We start from the raw sequence: 17,131 nt of genomic DNA on the forward strand, positions 1-17,131 counted from the left end.
CCTCTCTACTTAGCTTTGATTTCCAGTTTTCTAGCCCCTGTGGGACTAAATGAAGAAGCGTATCTCCCCTGGCTGATTGCAGGACAAACCGCTCCCCCTTATTGCCGTACTTGGACCTACCTCCCTGGGTTGAAAGGGGAATTGAACCGAGGCCATGGTGGTGAGAGTGCCAAAACTCGACCACTTAGACCACCAGGGAGAAAAGGGTGAGGTGCTGTCTCTGCACCTGCGCCCGAGACTAGGTAGGGCCATGTGTGGACGGCCGGCAGTGCCAGGAGCAGCCAGAGGAAAGGTCAAAGGCCCTTTGAGAGCGGGGCCAGAGGACATTGGAGTTTGAAAGGCAGGACGGGGGAAAGGGAACGAAGGAGAAAAGAAAGAGACACTTGAAAAGGAGAAAGAAGACTTTAGAATACACTAAATTGAAAGGCCTGGCCAGCACATGGAAACAGGCTCCAGGCTGGGAATCAAACCCAGGCTACAGCAGTGAAAATGCTGACTCCTGACCACTAAACCATTAGGGAGAAGCCATGGAGTTGTGCTTGGCAGATGCTGGTCACATGTGTGGGACACACACCCCCTCCCGCCATGCCCTCCATGTGGCAAAGTGCAGAACGGGAACCTCTGCACTCCAGCTGACTGCAGGGAATGGTCAGCCAGAAGGGCCATGGCAAAAGAATCAGCCTGCCTTCTCTGAGGAACAAACACAGGACCTCCAGATTGAGACTGACGCACTGCTGGCTGTGCTAAGAAGGCTCCTTGCAAAAGCCCCTGCCACGGCCAGCTCCCTGTTCTGTGCTGCCTGACAGCACATTTCAGTTCAGCTGCAGGACAATGCAGGACAACCCATCTGGCTACCCCTGCCACTGGCCCCTCCAGAGAACGGACAAAGTGGGTCAGACCAGTGCTCTAGCTGCTGCACAGTTTCTCTTCTCACAGTGTCCCGTGCCAGAGACGCACGAGGGGATAAAGAGAAGAGGGCAGTTTTCACTGAGTGACCTCCTCCCCCGCCTTCTGGCACCTGGAGCTTTTGGGACCCGAAGAGTATGGGCTCGCGCTTCTGACCATCTTTGTTGACAGCCATTGAGGGTCCAATCCTCCATGAACAGGGAGAGCAAAGAATAAAAATGGAAGTTGTTTATGGATTATATTACCTATCTTACTCAAAAAGAAAAGGAGTACTTGTGGCACCTTAGAGACTAACCAATTTATTTGAGCATGAGCTTTCGTGAGCTACAGCTCACTTCATCGGATGCATACCGTGGAAACTGCAGCAGACTTTATATACACACAGAGATCATAAAACAATACCCCCTCCCACCCCATTGTCCTGCTGGTAATAGCTTATCTAAAGTGATCATCAAGTTGGGCCATTTCCAGCACAAATCCAGGTTTTCTCACCCTCCACCCCCCCACACACAAACTCACTCTCCTGCTGGTGATAGCCCATCCAAAGTGACAACTCTCTACACAATGTGCATGATAATCAAGGTGGGCCATTTCCTGCACAAATCCAGGTTCTCTCCCCCCCTCACCACCCTCCAAAAAACACACACACAAACTCACTATCCTGCTGGTAATAGCTCATCCAAAGTGACCACTCTCCAAGTTTAAATCCAAGTTTTAACCAGAACGTCTGGGGGTGGCGGGGGGTAGGAAAAAACAAGGGGAAATAGGCTACCTTGCATAATGACTTAGCCACTCCCAGTCTCTATTTAAGCCTAAATTAATAGTATCCAATTTGCAAATGAATTCCAATTCAGCAGTTTCTCGCTGGAGTCTGGATTTGAAGTTTTTTTGTTTTAAGATAGTGACCTTCATGTCTGTGATTGTGTGACCAGAGAGATTGAAGTGTTCTCCGACTGGTTTATGAATGTTATAATTCTTGACATCTGATTTGTGTCCATTTATTCTTTTACGTAGAGACTGTCCAGTCTGACCAATGTACATGGCAGAGGGGCATTGCTGGCACATGATGGCATATATCACATTGGTGGATGTGCAGGTGAACGAGCCTCTGATAGTGTGGCTGATGTTATTAGGCCCTGTGATGGTGTCCCCTGAATAGATATGTGGGCACAGCTGGCAACGGGCTTTGTTGCAAGGATAAGTTCCTGGGTTAGTGGTTCTGTTGTGTGGTATGTGGTTGTTGGTGAGTATTTGCTTCAGGTTGCGGGGCTGTCTGTAGGCAAGGACTGGCCTGTCTCCCAAGATTTGTGAGAGTGTTGGGTCATAGTTATATGGATAATAAAGACGCTGATGCATTACACCGGGCCCTAATAGATTAATTTTTTAAGTGGCTAACGTCAGACCACGGATAGAAAAATCTATGACATGTGATTGAGCCATAGAGACCCAAGTATGTGGGAGACATTTCTGCACCATTGAGCTGATGGACCAAGCGGTGCTACCAGACAGCCAAGGTTAGGAAACAGCAGTATTACTGAATTTTTCTGCAGTAAGGAGATCAGCTTTATTTTTGCATCTGCCACTTGTCCAGATAGTTTCATTTAGGGTTGTCGAGCGATTAAACAACAATAGAATACCATTTATTTTAAATATTTTTCTATGTTTATTATAATATATTTTAATATATTTTCAAATATATTAATTTCAATTACAATACAGAATACAAACTGCACAGGGCTCAGTTTATATTTATTTTTATTAGAAATATTTGTACTGTAAAATGTATTTTTCAATTCACCTCGAAGTACTGTAGTGAAATTTCTCTATTATGAAAGTTGACTTTACATCTATAGAATTATGTACAAAAAAACTGCATTCAAAAATGAAACAATATAAAACTTTAACTCTACAAGTCCTCTCAGTCCTAGTTCTTGGTCAACATATCACTCAGATAAACAATGTTGCTTTCAATTTGCCAGAGAGAATGCCGCCTGCTTCTTGTTTACAATGTCACCTGAAAGTAAGAACAGGCATTCGCATGGCCCTGATGTAGCTGGCGTTGGAAGATATCTACATGCCAGATGCGTTAAAGATTCATATGTCCCTTCATGTTACAATCACCATTCCAGAGGACATGCTACCGCGCTGATGATGGGTTCTGCTCGATAAGGATCCAAAGCAGTGTATGCCAAACGACGTTCAATTTCATTATCTGACTCACCACCAGCAGAAGGTTGATTTTTCTTTTTTGGTGTTTTAGGTTGTGTAGTTTCCGCAGGGGAGCGTTGCTGTTTTTAGACGTCTGCAAGCGTGCTCCATATTTCATCCCTTTTAGATTTTGGAAGGCACTTCAGATTCTTAAATCTTCGGTGTAGTGCTGTAGCTACTTTTAGAAATCTCACTTCGGTACTTTCACTTTTGTGAAAGTGTTCTTAAAACGAACATGTGCTGGGTCATCATTCGAGACGTCTATAACATGAATGCATGCAGAATGTATGTGAAACAGCAGGAGACATACAATTCTGCCCCAAAGGAGTACAGTCACAATGACTGTTTTGACACGTTTGACTGTTTTGACACTGAATGACACGTTTTTTAAGAGAGCGTCATCAGCATGGAAACATGTCCTCTGGAATGGCGGCCAAACGATGAAGGGGCATATGAATGCTTAGTATATCTGGCATGTAAATACCTTGCCACGCCGGCTACAAAAGTGTTATGCGAAAACCTGTTCTCACTTGCAGGTGACAGTGTGAATAAAAAGTAAGCAGCAGTAGCGCCCTCAATGAAAACAAACTTGTTTGTCTTAGCGATTGAAGAATTAGGACTTAGTGGATTTGTAGACTCCAAAGTTTTACACTGTTTTGTTTTTGAGTGCAGTTATGTAGCCAGAATAAATCTGCATTTGTAAGTTGCACTTTCACTATAAAGAGATTGCACTTCACTACCTGTGTGAGGTGAATTGTTTATCGTTTTTACAGTGCAAATATTTGTAATTCAAAATAATAATATAAAGTGAGTACCGTGCCCTTTGTATTCTGTGTTGTAATTGAAACTAATATTGAAAATGTAGGGGGGAAATCCAAAAATATATAATAAATTTCAATTGATGTTCTATTATTATAAGTGCGATTAATCGCAATTAATTTTTATGAGTTAATCTCATGAGTTAACTGCGATTAATTGGCGTCCCTAGTTTCACTCTATAACTATTTGCAAGATATTTAACTGGGGCAGCGACTGGGAGGACTCACCTATGTGAGAAAATAATGATTGGCTTGAAATATTCCATCCCTGTGTGCCTTTAATAATAAATTCAGTGGCTAAAAATTGATGAGATAATTTTAAAAGGCCCAAAGAATCTTTGGCAGTCTAGACTCCTCAATCTCTAATTGATGTGCTAACCAAGGAGAAAGAAAAACTGTCCTAAAAGGTCTCTAAATAATTAACTAACCAAAAATCTATTTTCTGTGAAAATTTTCCAACAAAAAAGTTTTATTCAATATGCTACTTTTGAAACGTTTTGATTGTTCACCAGAAAATTTTTATAGCATTTCAATTTGGTTTTCAAAAACAAAAAAATTTCGTTCTTTGATTTTCATTTTTTATTGCCTCCCCCCCAGTTCCTTTCCCATTTCTCCTTGCCACTGTGTGCAATAGTATGAATAATATCTGGAGGTGGCAGGGTGTTCGGTGTCTTCCCCCCCCCCCCCTTTTTCTTTTTTCTACTCTGCAGTTTTCAAAGCTTCCCCAGCTTTGGAAAACATACACAGTGTCAAAAGGATGAAGTTTAACTTGTAGTTTAATACAATTGGTATCGCCTCAGAAGGGAGGCAGAGACTAGCGGTGGTCTCTGTCCTCATGCCCCTCAGCACCACAAGAGGTCGGCCCTGGCCAGCTATGGGTCAGACCCGAACAGCGCTGGGTCTCTGGCTTCATGTGCCGCACAAGGAGGCTTTGCGGGTCCTCAAACAAAGCTCAATTGGGGCCTCGGCCATGTGCTGGCTTTCTGCACTGGGGCAACTTCTCCCCCATTGAGAATCTAGGAATTGTTACCCTGGGGAGTAATGTTGTGTCCGTCCCCCCCCCCCCCCCCGGCTAACGAAGAGCAGCCACTTCTAGACAGGGTGAATAGGCATGGCTTGGGAAGCACGCCACTCGTATACAGACCATCAAGCAAACTACCATATCAGGAATGATGTCTCCTCTAAAACAGCAGCGCAACTGTAAAAATATTAATGAGCTTCAGGGTTCTGTATTCAACATGGCTGTATCTGAAACCGAAGAAATAGCTCCAGGGAACTTGCAAGGTGTACAAAATAGTACATTAAAAACTGTTGAAACTGGAATGATTTAGTGAGTTAAAAAAGGCCATTCAAGAATAGACTTGTTCTAAATGTCTCAGTGCTGCTTTCCGTGCCTCCAAATGTGAGGTACTGGTATTTGTGGAATCAAAAGTAGGTCAGTTATTTTTGTCACTCATTAGTACTTGTGAAAAATCTGTGTAGTGAATGTAATAACGTACTGTAGTGGCTGAATTTGGGATGCTAGCATTTCTTTAACACATTTTTGGGATGTGCCTAAATGACATGATTTCCTGATTGCAATGTAAAAGATGATTATTTTCAAAGTCCAGCATCCTTGAAATCTCAACCGTATGAAATCTCATTCTCATCTTGTGAAACTGCTTCTGCAAATAGCCACCTTGCTTTGCTAAAGCTTCGCTCTGAAAATGACTGGATATAGGTTAACAGAGCTTGGCGAGCAAAAATCTCTCATCCTAGCCACAGAACCGTCCCCATTCTTTATTAAACACTGGTAATATGCTCGGAGCTGACTACAACACAAAATATGTGACACTCTGCTCCAATCTGAGGCCCTGAGCCGATGCCCATGGAAGTCTGCGGAAAAGCTCCCATGAAGCGCTTCTACAAACAGTCAAAAAAGTCATAGAGTCTTAGCCCACTGAGGTCAGGGGGAGCCTTACATTCATTTCAGCTGGGTCTCGATCAGCCCATGACACTGACTGATGTGAGCCAGCATAGTGTGGCCACTATTCCCAGTAGTACGCTTTCATTAAGGTGAAATTCACCTTGCTGCAGAGCGCCACCACCAGGCCCATGCACCGCTGTGCAACCCACAACCCATTTAATCCTTCAGAATAGGCTGAAGTGGGTCTAAAGTGTCCTTTATGCTGATTCTTGCCACAGAGCTGGATTTAATCTATGTTGGCAGGATTAGGCACTAAAACAGACCCAGAAAGGAGGGTTGGGTGAAACCTGGGGAGCTGCTGAGAACACTGTGTTCTGTGAACATTGGGTGAGAAGGAGCAGTGAGTGCTGAGGGTCAGCATTTAGAATGGGGAAGGTCACACATCATGTGACTCTCTAATCTTTTTCCTCTTGTCAAATCCACATGCCAAAGGAGGCCTCGGTGGGACATTCTGGAGTAGTTGGTTGAGGCTTTTTAGAGGAGAGATTTTTGCACTCCAAAGTGCACTTTATGGAAACACAGGGTTAGTTTTGGACTTGTGCTGTGTCTTTTGTTCTGTACACAATAATGAAGAAACCATTGAACCTATATTTCTGGGGAAAATTTATGTTGACTATTTTAAACAATTATTCACTCAGCCATCTCTGACCCACTGCTCTGAGCTGTCACCCCCTGTGACAATCCCTCCTTAGCTTCCTGCCCTTTCTACATAACATTCAAGCCCCTTGTCCTCATCTACATCATGAATTGTTTAAAAAAATTTCCTAGTGCAGGCAAAAATCTACTAGCTAACTCTTACCAAAAATATCAACGTGTATATCTCCCCAACCTAGACAAGTGATGCTAGAATGTATGCACACTTAGATTCTCTCTCTCGTCCGCTTTCCCCACCATGGACCCACACACTAAACTTCCTCATATTTCATCCTCCCTTAGTGTTGCATCTTCCCTCTACCAGAGATTAGGAGTGGGAAAAGACCTTGCGTCCTTTCATCCCTCCTCTCACCCATCTTGGGATGTCTTGCTGTCCTTCAGGGGCTCATTGGAGGGAGCTGTCCTTGCCCTCAGGAGACACCCCCCAACCCCAGGAATTGCAGACTCTTTCACCCACCTGGACAGCCCGCACTACAGATAAAGATTGTACTAAGGCTCAAGGGTGAATAGCCACCCGACCCTCCACTCGGAACCCTCTTAGAGCAAATCTGGAGTTTTGGGAAGCTGTCCTTGTGATAGGTATGCTGCTGAAAGTGAACAGAGCTATGTGGATTTTACAAGCAACAGTGACTGCAATGGGTAAGGCACACTGAAGATACCAAGAGCCAGGTTTGTAGTCCAGCCACGGCTGCATACACTGAAGTGTGTCCTTACAGAGTGCAAGTTCCGATTGCCTTAGAAGCATAAATTAATCCTCACAGAAGCCTTTTCTGGAGAGAAACCACCCACCCAGCTGCTGACTACCAGGAAAGAAAAGTTTTTGATCCTACTTTGTTAAAACATGGATGACAAACGCATGAATGTCTTCCAGCAAAAACCTTTCCTTTGCAAAGTAATTAGATTTGTCTTTTGCGCTGTGTGGTTTGACTGCTCCGTGGCAGACTCCAGACAGAATGCTGAGTCTTTTGTCCTTCGTTTGGAAAAAAGCACAGTTCACAGCAGTGGCTCTTTTCATTCCGCCGTGGCGGTTGGTCCTCACTCATCTTTGTGTGCGCCCATCTGACTGTAGGTGGGACTTCCAGTATGGCTGCTTCTAAGAAATGTGGTTAGTTCGGTTACTAATAAAATCATAGAATATCAGGATTGGAAGGGACCTCAGAAGGTCGTCTAGTCCCACCCCTGAGTAGTAGCTGTGGTTTGCATGTGCCTTTTCTGACTGTCCAATGTACGATGGCGCTCTCCGTTCATCTTTGTCTTCCTGTTTATGCCCCCGACAGACGTCAATATCTGCTAACTGTCTCATTTTATAGCTGTGTGAGGTGAGGCACAAGCTCACTAACAGAGCCAGTAAGATACTCTGGAATCCTGACTTCCAGCTCCTCCTACAGCCTCTGGATACACTACGTTTTATCGTTCACTAACAGTACAGGGCTAGATTACTTGTACTGCACTCAATAAATAATCTCGATTTTTAAAGTCTCTCCTGCCTTAATAATGGAACTTTCTTAGGTCTCTAATAATTTGCATCCATTACCTCGTCCTTTTCCTCTGTATATTTTTTGAGACAGAGCTGAGATTTTCAAAAGTGGTGAAGGTTTGGTTTATGCTTAAAAATTAAATGAGTGTAATTATATTGGTCCAGGGGGTATGAGAACAAAAATCCAAGTGTAGATGCAACTGTGCTGATTGATAGCTAGATAGAGGCTTTAAGAGAGGCGGTGTTCCTACAACAGGAAGACTTTGAAGGTGTCAACAAACTTATGCACAAGGGATTATCAAGTCAATACAGTACCTGGATGGTCAGAAAGTCTTTGACATGGTCCTCACCAAAGGCTCTTAAGCAAAATAAGCTCTCATGGGATAAGAAGGAAGGGCTTCATCGATCAGTAATTGGTTAAAAGATGGATAACAAAGGATAAGCATAAATGGTACTTTTTGCAATGGAGCAAGGTAAATAGCGGGGTTCCCCAAGGATCTGTACCTGGCCATATGCTGGTCAAGATATTCATAAGAAATCTGGAAAAGGGCGTAAATAATGTGATGGCAAAATTTGCAGATGATACACAATATAGTTTAATTTGCCAGAAGCTGGGAACTAGCGACAGGGGATAGATCACTTGAGGATTACCTGTTTTCTTCATTCCCTCTGGGGCACCTGGCACTGGCCAGTGTCGGAAGACAGGATACTGGGCTAGATGGACCTTTGGTCTGACCCAGTAGGGCCATTCTTATGTTCTTACGTTCGTAAGTCTAAATCTGAAGGGATGTCAGAAAACTGGGTGTCTAGGCAACAAAATGGCAGATGAAATTAAAATTAAGTTGAAAGTAGTGCACATTACAATACAATAATCCCAACTATACGTACAAAAGAATGGTGTCCTGTTTAGCTGTTACCACTCAAGAAAGAGACCTTTGAGTTACTGTGCAGCAGCAGTCAAAAAAGCTAACGCTGTTAGGCACCATTAAAATGATACATAATAAAACAGATAATATCATAATACCACTATACCTGTTCTGTTCATTCCCTCTGAAGCATGCGGCACTGGCAACTGTCAGAACACAGCATACTAGTCTAGGTCTGGCCCACTGGTCTGGCCCAGTATGGATATTATTATCTTCTTATTTGCAGTATTTTTGAAGGGTTGGTTGGTACCAGGATTTAGAGGGAGAACGTGGATGAGGTATATTTTATTGGACCAACTTCTGTTGGTGAAAGAGAAAAGTTTTCAAGCTTTAGGCCTGCGAAAGGTATTCAGAGTGTCACAGCTGAATGCAGGTGGATTATGCCAGAAACGCCTGTCAGTGTAGGCTGCAGCTACAGTAGAGGACTACATTGGCATGGCATGGCTGGCCCAGGCACAGTGGTGTAGACGTCACCCAAGTGACACAAAAGCACAGGTGCTGTGGACTTGTGCTCCTAAGGCCACATCTATACTGCAAAAACAAAACTCATGGCAGTGAGTCTCAGAGTCCAGGTCAAGTGACTCGGACTAGCGGGGCTGGCATTATGCATATAAAAATAGCAAAGTGGACATTGTCACTCAGGCTGGAGCCCGGAATCTGAGACCCTTCCTGGTCACTGGATCTCAGAACCTGGAATCCAGTCCACCTGGGAACAGCTGCACTGTTATTTTTCGCCCAGTAGTGTGAGTCCCGCAGGCCAAGTCAGTTGACCCAGACTCTGAGACTTGCTACCGGGGGCGGTGGGGGTTTGGTGTAGAAGTTTCATAGGTCACTTAGTTACTTTTGCAAATTCTGCCCACGATGACCAGCACTGAATACAGTATTCCAGGTGAGGGTATGCAGCAGTTTCTTATAATAATATTATCCTATTTCTTATTTGTCATCCCATTCCCTGTACATCCTAGTATTCTGTTTGCTGTTTGACTGCTTTTGCACACTAGGCAGATATTTTCATAGAACTGTATGGAATTACGTCCTAAGTGGTTACAATTAATTTAGAGCCCAGCAACCTATCACATCTTACCTTATGATTTCCAGTGTGCATTACTTTATACGTCACCAATTAATTTTCATCGTTTCGGGTCCACGCGCCCAGCTTTGGTAGTAGATGTCTCTGAACTTCCCACAGTGTTATTGTGCCTTGACTAACCAAAATGTTGTGTCATCTCCAGATTTGCCCATCTCACTGCTCCACTTTTGTCTTTTCCCAAATCTCTGGTATTTATATATACATAATGCAACACTAGTTAATTGATTTTTCTAGCTCCGATAAAGAGTTTGAGGAATATAAAATAGATTTCAAGATAGCTGCGCAGCTTCACACATAGAGCTAGCTGCACAACTGCTGTCCACTTTCCTCTAATGTTCTTGCAAGCAAAAGAACTTGGAAAATATTTGTAGAATATTGTTCAACTGATTCAGAAATTCTGCTGAAATACCAACATCTCTAATGGGTTCTCTTTTGAATGTTTAGTTTTTATTCAAACAACTGTGTGTGAATAATTTTTTGATGTGTTTTCCAGGGCTACCCTATCGAAGACTCAGGGCAATAGACCAAAAATACAGAAATTACAGGCAAAACGATAACTGATAATAGCTAGGCAGGGTGGAATTGCTATTTACCGCTTCTGTTTGGTTTATTACTCCAATGAATTATGTACTTAGCAAATCTATGCGAAAATGTCCTCGTATAAGTCCCTAGCCCCGTAAACTCTCTTCTGCCCTTCCACACCCTACTTCTTTACATCGTTCCACTTGCAATGACTTGTCTGTTCGTCTATGAGGTCTTTGGGCCAGGAAATTGTAACTTACTATAGCTGAAATCCTGGCATAATTGAAGTCAGGGGCAAAAAGTCTTATTTCCAAATATGAATTTGCAGAATTACTAACTGTAGTCTGTAACCTCTCATTTAAATCACCTTCTGTACCAGATGACTGGAAGATAGCTAATTTGACGCCAGTTTTTTAAAATGGCTCCAGAGGTGATCCCAGCATTACAGGTGTGCAAGTCTGACGTCAGCTCCGGAAAAAATGGTTGACACTATAATAAAGAATAATATTGTCAAATATGTAGGTGAGCATAATCTGCTGAAGAAGAGTCAACATCGTTTTAGTAAAGGGAAATCATGCTTCACGAATCTAATAGAATTTTGGGGGGGGATCAACAAGCATGTGAATCAAGGGGATCCGGTGGATATAGTGTACTTAGATTTTTCAGAAAAGCTTTGACAAGGTCGCTCACCAAAGTCTTATGCAAAGTAACCTGCAACGAGATAAGAGACAAGATACTTTCACAAATTGGTAACTGGTTAAAAGATAGCGGGAAAGGGTCGGTATAAATAGTAAATTTTCAGAATGGAGAGAGGTAAATAGTGATGTCCCCAAGGGGTCTGTTCTGGGGCCTTTCTATTCAACGTGAATTGTCTGGAAAAAGGGGTAAACAGTGAGGTGGGAAAATTTGCAGATGATACAAAATTACTAAATATAGTTAACACTGAGACAGTCTGCGAGGAGCTACAAAAGGATCTCTCAAAACTGGGTGACTAGGCAACAAAATGGCAGATGAAATTTAATGTTGGAAAATGCACATTGCACATTGCAAAGCACAATCCCAAATATAAATATAACTGTATAGTGTACCCAGCTGTATAGTGCCAAGCACAAAGGGGTTGTGACCTGAGTCCTCTATTCCTTACTCTAATAATAAAAATAATTAATAAAAATAAATAGATAAATCTTAAATGCTTTCAGATTGAGAGAGGAATTTTTTAAATACCTCACCCAGGATTGAAACAATTTAGTCATGTTCAAACAAGATCTCAGCATATGCTGAACTATAGGACAAATTATTACCCAGAATTAGCACCTATGGTCATATGACATGCCCCTGTTTTCCTTCAGCCCCACAGAGAATTTAAATGACTTGCATTTGGCTTGCCAAATGCAGCTTCTTAAAATAAAATAAAAACAAAACAATCTAACGCTTGTTCAAACCCAGTTTTCCTTAACTGCGGCATCGCAGGATATTTTTTAATAGTCCAGCTGAAACATCAAATAATCCATTGCAGCTCACTTTACCAGACATGACCAGCCAAATACAAACTCAGAAAAATATCCTTTTAAGAAAACCACTTTTTATACAATGTATTTCGGGACACTGTGGATGGAGACTGATTATGTTTTAAAGACAGTAGCCTTTGGAGGATGTGCAATGGCTGCTAACTAGACATATTTTGGCAGGCAGCTTTGGGTATTTTCTCATGTTCTGTAGGTAGGTTTTTTTTAAAAGGTGCATTCTCTAATTTTTGTAGGAACCAAAGTCCTCCTTCTCATATGCAGGATGAGGGAGCAAACTGGCTGAGAATATGAGCAGAGAGCATGAAAAGACGGACTGGCATATGGTGCACTCTATACTTGTCACTGCTACATAGACTCAGAGGCCGCAGTGATGAGCATGCTATAAAAACAGAGGCCTGTTTCCACGGGCTTTACTCACTGTCGTTGGACCTATTACACTTCACTAGCTCTGTTCACGGGTAAGGTACCATTCGGCCGGCATAAGGAAGGATGGTGACAATGTCTGGCCTGAAGTCGAATGAGCAGGGCCTTTGAAAAATGCAGAGAATATTGCCCAACTGAAAAATTATGCCCCAATTTTTTTACTTTCAGCTTATTTTGTCTGTTTTTGTTAAACATCCAAAACTTCTAGCACATAACAAGAGTCCGGAAAGATTAAGAACATCTATGCTTCCAGCAGGCATCATGGGCACATTTCAAAAATGCTTATATAATTGAGGAGCTCTAGCTCCAATTTTAAAAGTGACAGCCACTGAGGGCCAGTTTTTCAAAGGTTTTATTTGCTACTCTTTAGGTGCATAAATACCTTTTAAAAACTGATGCCTTAAGAACCTAAGTCGCATTGAAAGTCAATTGCTGTGACAATTTCTGGCCATCTCTATGACAATTAACCAGAATGTTCGTTCGCCTTTAGATAGAGGTGGGAGGAGACAGAAATTTTTGAGCAGGATTTAATGAACAGAGCCACAAATAACCGGTGAGGAATCTGAAGTTATCCAAGATGGTCCCAAGGGTCTAAATGGAGGTGGCCAACAGCATCTTTCAAAGCAAAGGGACTTCATGATGAGATGAGAATATTTATTCTCTGATAAAAGACCTTTTGAGTACATTTTAATTCTAAAGTCTGCATAACTTGTGTGCCTGGCAAACTGTATACTTCCCTATTGATAAATTGCATTGGCTGCTTATGTGTAGCTAAGTAGGAAAAATATGAGTAGAACTAAAGGAAGACGGGAAAGTCACACTTTGCCTTACCCAATCTGTGGAGGTATGGTATCAGTACAGTGGCACATGACTGCGTGGTAGTAAATGGTGCCAATAATCCAAGATTTATCCTGACATGTGCTGTAGGGACTGCATACATTTAGGGGATTCCCATGCTTGATTCAGTTCTTGGCTTCAGTCCTTAAACAAGCAGAGCAAACTTTTGGACTACAGATCCAATACAACCCTATGAAAGGAAGGTCTCAGATATGCTCGCATGGCGTTTCTACAGAACTGGCTGGTATCCTACTGCTATTAAAAGACCTAGAAGGACAAGTTGTTCTCCATGCAGGAACTGATCACAAAAACATGGACAATATTGGATAGGTGTAGCGCAGCGTATACTAACAAAGAACAAATTTTGACCAGTTTATAGATAGAGATTGGTAAATAATTCATAATGAATAATTCGGTTGATTCCCCCCCTTTCTATTGTTGAATTGTCCATGAGCTGATCAGTTTTCTCAAATGTTTTCTGTATTCCCCTTATAGAAATACAGAAATGCAGAATGTAACAGGGATGGAACCAAGAGGGATAGATAGGTTTCTATAGAAATTATTTTAAAAACAGAATTTAATAGATAATATCTAGCTACATACATGGCCCCATAAGCTTAGCTATTGCCTGACTGACAGCTATAGGATTATACTGATTTCTTTTAAAAGAGTCTCTAGAAAAGTTTTTATTCCTTCTTAAATTATTGGGTGAAATCCTGGCGTCCCTGAAATAAATGGAAAACTACCCATTGATTTCAGTGGGGTCAGATTTTCACTCTGGGATTTTTTTAATATATCTTGGAATGATTCACAGGAAAAGGTCCATGAATTGGTCTGTGGCTCATTAACAATATTCATTATTTTAAGATTTGACATAAGATATATTTCTCTGTCCTTCGGTTGGATGAATATGTCTAAAGATTAGGTGGGGATGGTGTTCCCGCTAGCTCTGCTATTCAAGCTGTTCCATTGTGTATAACAACTTAAATATTCATTGGAACAGGGACTAGAAGCTGGGTAACCCCCAACCCTGAGTGCCCTAACCATGGGGCTATAGAGGGGGCTCTGCCTCCCTTTTTTGAATGCCGGAGGCTCCTGAATCTCCCTGGGAGGCTGACTCTGTGCTTTATTTTTGTAAGAAAAGCTTGAAAATGCCTGGAAACAAAGTGAAATGCTTGATTTGGAGATGAAGAAAATGTTCAGTTTGATCCGAAATGATTTTTTTCCCCAGTTTTTTAGGATTAGTAGTGAACCAAAAACTCATTTATTCCCACAACCTCATTTGTTGTTGTTGCCATATCTCCTTACAAGCTCCCTATTGAATTTACTGATCACTTTCGCTCCTATTTGTCATGCTTTCCAAATTCCTCCCATTAAAGATCTCGGGATTGGATTATTTTCTCCAAGAGTGTTACTTATATTACTTATATTATTACTGGAATACAGAGTGGTAGCCGTGTTAGTCTGTATCAGCAACAAGAACGAGGAATCCTTGTGGCACCTTGGACACTACCAAATTTATTTGAGCATAAACTTTCGTGCGCTATAGCTCACTTCATTGCATGCATGTAGTGGAAAATAGAGTGGGGAGATTTTATATTTATATATACATGCTGCTGCTAGTGGTGTATAGTGTTGATGTAGCCAAAGGCATCTATCAAACTACGTCCCACTTAGACTCATAGACATTAAGGTAAGAAGGGACCATCATAATAATCTAGTCTGACTTGCCCCACATCGCAGGCCCCAGAAACTCAACCACCTACTCCTGTAACCTATAACCTCTGGCTGAGTTAGTGATGTCTTCCAATAATGATTTAAAGACTTCACATTGCAGAGAATCCACCATTTACAGTAGTTTAAATCTACACGTGCCCCATTCTGCAAATCTATTCCTGAGCTCTATTTCTCCTTTACTAGCAGGTCTTTTCATCTGCATCCATCTAGGAGTCTCTTGCTTCCACTGGCCATTTTCCTCACCCAGGAGCATCCTCTCAGAGTTCTTCAGTCTAATTTGCAACTGTGAGTCTCCTCTTGCTGACCCTCCATCATGTGCTCTAATCCCCTCAACCACAGTTTCCACCTGCCTCTCCAAACTTCAGATCCGGCCCTCCATCACCCCACCCGCTTTTGTCGAGCACCACATAGATTCCCACAGCATCCACATCCAGTGATCTTCATTGTCTCTCCATTGGTTCGGTCACTACCATCGCTGCCACTGTGTCTGTAAACAAAAAAAAAATGAAAACCCAAATTAACACCAGAGTACCACACAGTTCCTCCCCAAACACCCCTTTTTATAGCTCTGTTTGGTGGCTCTGCAGCTGGCTGACTGCTGGTTGCCTTCATAGGCACCTTAATCATGGAAATTCCCCCCTACTCAGGACTCTGCTTCTCTCACAGCACGCTGCCTCCCACCAGCTTCAAAAAATTGAACAGGAGAAAAACAAACACAAACACCCACAAAATCTCACCCATAGTTTCCTACGGTCCGGGGGTTGCCTCCTCCCTTCTCTCCAACATAACTCACCCTTGTGTGGCTATGATCCCGTCTGAAGCTGACAAGAGCATAGATAACTGCATTGGCATCTCTGCATCAGAGACGAAGGTTGCAACCTCCTTGCCGACAAAAGATGAAAAAGCACTCTTGCCTATAACTATTCTCTGGGGAGCTGGGAAGCACTGAGACTCCAACAGCACCCAGAAATTAGTGTCAACCTTGCAGGGGCGGGGGCAAAAAGGCAGCCACACCCTGAATCAGGTGCACTATCACTTCTGAATTGCCCCATCCCACTTGGCAGCACCTTTGCGTTATCCAGACTCAGGCTCAGTCTACTAGTTTGAGCCAGATCCCCAGTCTTCTTCCGAGTCTCGGAAAACCAAGATTCTTTAGTTCTCTTCCATGACCATATTTTAATTTGAGGTAGTTTGCAGAGGATGTGAACGGACGCAGGGTAGGGTTATGGACAGCAGCTCAGTTTTCAAGTCAAACCAAGGGTTTGGGTTCAGAATCAACGATGCCACAATCTGGAGAATTGATTTTGGCCCAACTTGGTGGACAAACCTTGAGATCACCGCTTTGAATTGTGAAAACCTCTGATCAGTTAATTACATTGATTTCTGCCGTCTTGGGAAAAATCATGTGGGAGCAGACATTCTCACAAGAATTCGTCCATATACAAATCAGAGCTGGAAACTAGACCCCCCCCCCCTTATAGATTTGAATCTAAACTGGATTTAAATCCATTGGGGTATTTTCAGGTCTGGGGATTTGTCCCATTACAATGGTTTCTGACTGAAGTCTAGACTTGGCCTGTCTCACGCTGTTGCTCTGCACTCCACATTTCTAACATGTCATTTACATTTCATTACATAACATGTCCTTCTACATTTCTAACATGTCCTTTCTAACATGTCCATTTCTAACATGTCCTTTCTTGTTATCTAACAGCATTGGTTGTGATCTGTGGATGAATCTAGAGGTGAAATGGCCAGAAAGCACAATGAACTATTTAAAGGAAAAGCCAGAATGAAGTTCAAAATATTTTACAAGTAAAAATGGGAGTGAAAATATAATTAAGAATTTGAAAGTTTTGAAATGATCTTGGCATATATATGGATTCCTGTCATACTCAACAAAACGCCATCAAGATGCTTCTACTATTTTATTTTCTTGTCCATGAAAGAGAAAAAAAGAAGTCATTAGAGATACTGTCCTTTGTTTCTTAGTCATTTTCCATTATTATATAGAAAATGGGACTTATTGATAGAACTGAAA

This window comes from Lepidochelys olivacea, assembly GCF_965140295.1.
Source record: "Lepidochelys olivacea isolate rLepOli2 genome assembly, chromosome: 16".
In the NCBI taxonomy this organism is placed as follows: domain Eukaryota; kingdom Metazoa; phylum Chordata; order Testudines; family Cheloniidae; genus Lepidochelys; species Lepidochelys olivacea.